This window comes from Echinops telfairi, unplaced genomic scaffold (genome assembly GCF_000313985.2).
Source record: "Echinops telfairi isolate 266 unplaced genomic scaffold, ASM31398v2 ScPeMD7_443;HRSCAF=831, whole genome shotgun sequence".
Taxonomy (NCBI): domain Eukaryota; kingdom Metazoa; phylum Chordata; class Mammalia; order Afrosoricida; family Tenrecidae; genus Echinops; species Echinops telfairi.
In genome coordinates, this window is record NW_022104341.1 from 35,749,232 (window position 1) to 35,757,240 (window position 8,009).

Consider the following 8,009-nt stretch of genomic DNA (forward strand, 5'->3'; position numbering starts at 1 on the left):
GAAATGAAGATAATCTCCACCGCCCATGATGAAGGGCAAACTTACCACCCGTCGGGGCGCGCGGAGCGGCTGGAGGAGCCGGCGCGCGCCGCCAGCCCGGCCTTCTTGCGCTGCGCCTCGCGCCCGGCAGGAGCCCGGCGCCCTGTCGCGCTCGTCCCGAGGGCATGCGGCAGCCCCTGGGACCCCGCTCCCGGGCTCGGCGGCGCGGGCGAGTGTGAGCGGTGAGTGGGGCTCTGGGCGCAGGAGGGTTCCCGGGACTAAAGGCAGCCGGGCACCGGTGGGGGGACCCGGCCTCCGGGACCTCGCCGAACCCGGCCCACAGCTTTCAGGGGTCATCAGGTTTCCAGGCTGGCGCACCTGGAAGAGCATCTCCTGGGGTGGGTGAGTGGGTGGGGGGCGCGTTGCGCTTTTTGCCCGTTTCCAAGATTTTCCTCCCAAGTGCAACACCTAGTGGGGTTGCAAACCTAGGGTTCCACCCACCTGGCTGTGCGGTCACCTGCGGCACAGGCTCCTCTCTAATTTGGCGTAGGTGCCGCTTCTCCAAACTCATTCTTACAGCTGAAGAGGCCTGGGAAACTCTGCGGAGCCCAGGGCTATAACATTTCTTTGCAACCTCTCGTTCACGGCCAGTAGGATGGCACGTCAATGGAGGAACAGCATGAACCCGCTCCATGCAGGCATCTGCAGATTCGGGAAATCGTTAGGATTTTCCTAACAAGTATCACCACTGGGGCTTGTGCTGTGTGACTCAGGGAAGGGCCCAGGGATTCCCTCTTACTCACCGGGCAGACAAAAGGGCTTTGTCCCATGGCGGCGCTACTTCATTGCTTTCTCTCAGCAAGTTTCAACTCCCCAAAATTGGTTTGAAATTTCTCAAGCGTGCACTTTGAAGAGTGACTGTGAATATTAGAAACATTTTAGTTTTATTATGGTAATCATTAAAGCAGCCCTCAAAATCAGCCGGAGGTCAATTTTTAACTGCTTGTTTCCACATCATGCTTTCCTCCCCGATCTGTCACGGTCACCCCTAGGCTATCCTGTCTCCTCGCTCCTTTACCACTCAGGATCGGTGCTTGGTCGTCCTTAGAGTGGGCCTTCAGAAGGGACAGCGAGTCTTCTCATAGTCTGACTAGTTTGTAACACATTGGAGAGCCAAGTCAACGTCATTCACTGGGCTGGCACCTACTCGACAGGTAGATGACGTATTACTGTTCCCTGGTCTGCTGGGCATTTAGCTAAGGCATGAGTTGTTTGAGAATGCGAAAGAGCATTGGTGGTGTGTTGGTTACATGTTGGGTTGCAAGGACAGCAGTTGGAAGCCACCAGAGGCTTGGGGGAGAACCATGAGGCTTTCTAGTCCAAAGGAAGACTTATAGTCCTGGAAACTCACCGGGGCAGTTCTGCCCTGTCCTATATGGCCACTGTGAGTCAGCATCCACTCCATGGCAACGGATTTTTAAAAAAAATCCCATTCAGGGGCACCAGGGGTTTTTGTTTTTGTTGTTTTATCTCATCAGTAGTGGCTCTTCCTGATTCCCTGGAGGCCAGTGGGCCTAATGCTGTGTGATCTGAACCCCCTCATTTTTGACTGGAAGTGGCACCATCAGAGACATACGCAGCCTGGACTCTAGTCACACCATGCTTGTGCACACAAACTCTGGGCCACGGGAGCAAACGCTGCCTGCCCATAAGGAGGCATTCTTCAGGTGAGCTTCCAGAGTTGCCCCTGGTTTGGTAGGTTGGTGTGGGTGGTGGCAGTGGACCTTGAGTTGCTTGCTGCTCATCCCAGCCCACGTGTGTCCGAGGCACATTTCTCCACAGAGGTTTCAAGACTCTGACCTTTGAGAAACACAGATCACCAGGTTTGTCTTTGTAGGTGCCTCTTGGTGGGTGTCATTCACCAGCTTTTCCGTCGGTAGTCAAGGGCTTAGCTGTTTGTGCCGACCAGGGGCTCCTTGAGACTGTAAGGATCTAGTAGTATATAACATTGCCTTTTCCATCTGGACAGCACTTTTATTAATTCTCTCTACCATCAGTCTATGAAAATAGACCATTTTGGCAAATTATTTTTGGTCTTTTTTCCCCTTCAAATTGCAAAGTGCTATAGCTTCTCTTTAACTACAAAGTACGCATCTTCTTTCTAAATCTGGCAAACACATAAATCAGCTGCCAAACTCTTTATAGTTAATTCGATTAAGTAGATTTAATCAAATCTATTTTGATACCTGGCTATCTGTTACATATAACAATCTTCTTAGGTTTGCTCTGAATTAAGACACCAATTAAAAAAAATTAAAGGTCGCATTTGGTTTTTATTTTGTTGTAATCTATTTTAATATTTTTCTTATGCCCTGCATGGAGTTGATTCTGACTCATAGTGGCTCTGTGGGGCAGAGTAGAACTACCCATCTGGGTTTCTGAGACGGTAACTCTTTATGGGAATGGAAAGCCGCATTTTTCACTTACAGAGCTGCTAGTGGCTTCAAACTGCTGACCTTGAAGTTAGCAGCCCACAGCATAACCCACCATGCCACCGAAAACCCAAACCAAACTCTTTGCTTTTGAATCAGTGCTGGCTCATAGTGACCTGTAGGACAGGGTAGAACTGCCTCTATGAATTTCTGAGACTAGAACTCCACAGGAGTAGAAAGCCCCTTTCTCCTGAGGAGTGGCTGGTTGTTTTGAACAGCTCACCTTGCAGGTAGCAGACTGCTCATAACCACTATGCCACCGGGGCTGGTTTATTTGGGCTAAGGATTCGTGACGGGGATAGCCCCAAACCACTTGTGGAGAGTTACTCCCGAGGCTGCTGGTTTTATGTAGATTGCTCAGAATTTTTGAAACTGCTGCCATCAATTCACTCTGATTCAAAAGGACCTCTCACCCCATGGAATGAAACGCTACCCAGCCCTGTCCCTTTCCCCGGATTAGTTGAGGATTGGACCTTTATGACCCATAAAGTTTTCATTGTCTGATCTCCAGAAGTAGACCACCAAGCCTTTCTTCCTAGTCTGTCATAGTCTGGAAGCACCATTAAACCCTGTTCAGCAGAGTGCTCCAGCCTCCAGGACAGGCAGGTGGTGGCTACTCATGAAATGCACTGGCCAGGCCTAGGGCCTGGGTCTGGAAGGTAAAAATCCTAGCATGGAGCCACCACCACCACCCAGTTTACAAACACACACCCACACATATACAAAGAAACTAACACAAAGCACGACACTAGCGGCTCTCCAAGTCAGGCACACGTTCTAAAGATTGGCTGCTTCTCCCACAGAGGCGCAGCGGTCCACCGGGACTGAAGCTTGTTTCTTTGGGCTGGGGCAAGGGGAATCACTATAACTCCAGTGGGAATTACTATAACTCAAATGATCCATTAGTCATTCTCCTTGGAGTATCCATTAGTTCAGAATGCTTTCTGGCCTGTGATTATACCTAACAGAGTGGTTAAGTCTGATTGTAAGCATCTAAATGGCAGGGAGCAGGCGAAGGCATTATTAATGTGGTATAGAGAGACGAGCAGGGCTTTGCAATCAGACCAGCCTTTGTTCCAGCTCAGGCTTGGTGACCTTGGGCATGTTATTTAACCTCTCTAAACCTTCATTTTCTCATCAGTAGAAATGAAGATAATCTCCACCGCCCATGATGAAGCGAGCACTTAGCAGGGTATGTGTTATACAGGAAGCACTTTAAATGCTGGCTGCCCCCATCTTCTCCTAGATAAACATTAAGTTACGAGTGTTAGCATTGTGGCAATGGGTACAAATTCAGATTGTGCCAATGAGAGTGCCAAGAGTCTCTAGACACGGGTCATTTAGAGAAGTCAGGCTTTCTCTCCTCTCTGACCTTGCTGCTCATCCTGTGACCCTTGTCCTGAGTCTGTGTGAGCCCATAGAGGAAGTCCCTGGAGCTTCTTTCTGCCATGATGGCGGGCGGGGCGGTGAGGGGTGGAGAGCTGTCCCAATAAGCATGGAGAGTTTGTGCTTTTGTAACACGGGGCCAGAGAGGCACTCGGAGTATGAGCGTGCCTGGGGTTTAGTCCTAGGACCAGGAATAAATCACCTGTCATCCTCGAATCCGTGTTCTCATTTGCAGGACGGCATTAAATCATTCCTTTCCTACCTAATTCCAAGGAAACCTGGTGGCATAGTGCGTTAGATACTGGGCTGTTGACCACAAGGTAGACAGTTCAAACCCACCTGCCACTCTGATGGAGAAAGATGAGGTTCTGTCTCAGTGAAGAGTTATCGTCTCGGAAAGCCTCCAGAGCCCTGTTGGATTGCTGAGTTAGAGACGACTCCAGGGCAATCGTGAGGGTGTGTGGGGTTGTTTAAACCGACTTCCAGGGGCTGTTGATGAGTAAGAACTGCATGTGAAAGAGTTCTGTACCTTCTGAAGGGCAATGCACGTGTTGGAATGAAAGAGTCAGGGCCTCCAGCCGTGGGACAATCCCGGCAGGGGCATTTCGTGCTCACTGGGTGGGTGTGGGGGTACTTGGTGGGTATCGCTGCTCCTCCCTGCCCTGCCCTCTGAGTTCCTCTGGGACTTCAGAGAACACATTCTGCTCCAAGTGGAGAAACTGCTCTGTGGACGATATGAGAGGAAGATACATTTCAGGGCTGACATGACCTAACACTGATTGAAGGCACAGGGCAAAGTTCAAGGCAGCTGTTCTTCCCTCTGAGAACTGCCTGTCCCATCTGACCATCGCATTCCACGGAAACAACAAAGACCGAACTCCCTACCCAGGGCGTCAGGGCACAGTGGCGAGGGCGATCACCTGGCACTGAGTCAGTGCACTGTGTGCCGTTCCCATTGCCTGTGCCATCCTGCACACGCAGGGCTCTGAGGTGCTCTTTGCAAAGCACTAAAGTGGCTCGGGCACCTCCTCCCTGTAAAATCACTCAACATCTTATTTTATTCCAACTGAAAAGAGTGTTGCTTTCTGCCTGGCCTGATGAGCCAGGAGATAAGTACCCCAGGAGGACTAGGTTCTGATGTCCTGCGTGGTCCCGTCTACCGCACCCCACCACAGCCCTGCGTGCCCCTCGTCAGTCCCCTGCCTGCTTCTGCTTCAGCTGCTGGCCTGATCTCTGCAGCACCTGAGCTCTGACGTCCTGCCCTGCTTGCCTAGATCCTTGGACTCCCCACTTGCCCATGGCCCCGACACTGCGCTTCTCCTTTGGACTGTAGCTCCTCCCCTCGACTGTGCCTCATTCATACACCATGTGTCACTGTGGAAAACCACTCGTTGGCTCCACCCCATCCTAAGGACCTTGGTCAGCCCCTTAATTACATTGTTCCCTGGAGTTAGACAGGAGGTTCTACTAGCCCTGGGCTTGATTCAGTCGTGTACAGATTTAGCTGTGTCATCCAGGGATGCCTTCGCAGGTGGTTAGAGGACATTGTGGCTGCTCTACAAGCCCCACCAGGCTCCCAAAACAGACATGTGATCTAAATAAAAACATTGTGCTTGTTTTGTAAATACAGACCCAAGGCAGGCCCTTAGTCTCCCTTTTAGGCCAGGCCACCCCAAGCCCCCTCTCTGTGGAGTCCCCTTCTCGGGCATTTAAGTCAAAGCAGGGCAATGGGGTCCTGCAGAGGCCTTCCTCCTTAAGGAGAGCTACACATCCAACGCGCAAGTCTTGAGGTCAGTGGGGGTGACTAGTGATGCAGACACAAGCCCGGGAGGCCTTCATTGACATGTGCTGCAAGAGCGACAGGGACTCATTGGCCTCCTGCCCTGGCTATTATTCAGCCAGTCCTTGGAGTCGGGGCCCTGCCCCTGAAGTGACTCTGTCATATGGTCTGGCAAAGAGGAAATCATTAGCTCTTTTTCCGTGTCCCCATAACAGTACCAATATATCCACTCCTCTGCTTCTTCTGAGAACAAATTGGAGACACTATTCTTCATTACCCTGAAACTCCCCGTAGCCCATTGCCAAGTTGATTTCAGACTTATTAGCAATCCTATAGGAGAGAATAGAACTGCCCCAGGATTTGTAAATCTTTACAGAAGAAGGGTGCCACACATTTTTTCCGCATTGAGTGGCCGCTAGGTTAGAACCAGTGGCCTCTCTGTTAGCAGCCAAGCACTGTGTCACCAGGGTGCCCTGTAAGCTCTCCAGAGGGTGTGTTTTTCATCCCTATCATTTGCTGAGCATTTCTTCATTTTCTGGCACCACAAGATGTTCCAGGTTCATCTTATACTGCCTGCCCACCCCCTCCACCTCATCTCTTTATTTAAATGCCACTTAAATACAGACTGGTATTTGAAGTACCACGACTCTCTCGCGGAGTCAGCATACAGTGTACCAAATCAGGAAGCAGACATCCATACAACACTGCCACCCAGCCCGCGGATCCCATTCATAAGTCACAGACTCTCTCCCACATGTGCTTTTCCTGCCTTGCCTAGAATTCACGTCACAATGGATTGTCATGTCCTTCTGGAATAGTTGCTCAGACCCTGCCTGTCCCCAAAGCCCTTGCCATTTGAAGAATACAGTTTCCCTGCGCTGTGAGATGACTCCGTCCGAGTCTAGTGGAGGTGTCCGCGTGTTCAGACTAGGGTCTTGCAGTCTTGGCCGGGATGCCACAGCGCTGAAGCTGTGCCCTCCCCAAGCATCACCTTAGAAGGCCTGAGGGGCCAACCTGTCTGCCACTGAAATATTAACCTAGGTCACCTGGCTATGCTGCCACCTGCCAGATTTCTTCACCTTGAATTCTCCATTTTCCCCTTTGAAATGTATGAGTATTTGTGAAGAAGTCTTCTGAGGTTATGCTAATAGCTTGTTCCTTATCAACCCTCCACTTATTGATGGCTTATTAATAGCTTCTGCCTCAATCACCTGCCCTATGCAGGTTGCCAATGGTGATTCTTCATCCCATCATTCGTTCTACATTTATTATCTGGCATTCTGACATCGGAAAGAATTGCATTGCCCCTTCATTCATCTTAGTAAGTTGCATGCAATCCTTTTGTAGCCCAGAGTTTAAAATCTGCTCCTATCGTTATTTTGTTGCTTGGCATGGCCAGTGGGAGCCCCTCTGCCTTTAACCCATCTCTATCGTTCATTGAGCATTTCTTCATTGTCTGGCCCCACAAGATGTTCCAGGTTCTTGCTAGACATTCCCCCATCCCTTCCTTCCTTCGAGTACCGGCTGGTTTTTAGAAACCTAGAAACAGAAGGGTGGGGTGCCCATTGGTACTGAGATGTCATTGCTCACCCTCTTAGAGGATAGCTCCAAGAAACACATGTTTGCTTGTTTATACACATATTACCCATCTATATTTATGGGTATGTATATATCAGATTATGTGGATATGTTATAAAATTGGGTTCATACCAACACCTGCATTTTCATCCTAGCACTTAGAGGATCTTTCTGTTCTTCTCCCTGGGTATGTTTATATGAGTGGTCTTCACCTTTTTTCTGGAAGACTGGAATTAAAGAACAGAAGACTTTTCCTACAAGATTTTGAAACCCTTTTAGATATATCTCTTTGGCAGCAAGAAATTCGACACTACTTTTAATATTTTCCTTCCTGGGGGCTCCTGGAAGAGTCATGAGTTACATGTTGGACGGGTGAGCAGTTTGAAGCCATCAGCGCCCCTCGGGAGAAGGATGAGACTCCCTGCTCCTGTAAAGACGTCTGTGGTTGGCTTTGTCCTATTGGGTTGGTATGAATCAAAATGGTCTTGACTGCAATGGATGTGGGTTGATTGTATGCACTTGCTCAAAGTAACCACCTTCCAACCGCAGCGCCTATCCTGCTTTCTCTTGCTTTGTAAGCTCCTCATTGCTCCGCCAGGCCTGAGCTCCCAGGCTGCTTCCCAGCACCCCGGCCGTGCCCACTGCTCTTCTTCCTCAGCCTCCAGCCCTCCTTGTTCAGTCCCCTGTGTGGCTCTCCACAGTGGTTCATGCCTCTGTGCAGTTCCCCAGTCTTTGCCTCATCACCTTGTATCCTTTGCCACATGCTGACCTCTGCATTCAGGGAAGAGGAGAGA

The 8,009-nt window shown here is 50.1% G+C and overlaps 1 protein-coding gene across 1 annotated transcript in view; it reads left to right on the plus strand.

Annotated features, from left to right (window-relative positions):
• Nucleotides 1-152: 152 nt before the first annotated feature.
• Nucleotides 153-8,009, plus strand: part of LPAR3 (lysophosphatidic acid receptor 3) — a 99,489-nt gene continuing 91,632 nt past the window's right edge. Inside the window, exon 1 of the mRNA XM_030886114.2 lies at nt 153-221. The gene's annotated coding sequence lies outside the window, so the exon portion shown is untranslated. The remainder of the gene's footprint in view (nt 222-8,009) is intronic.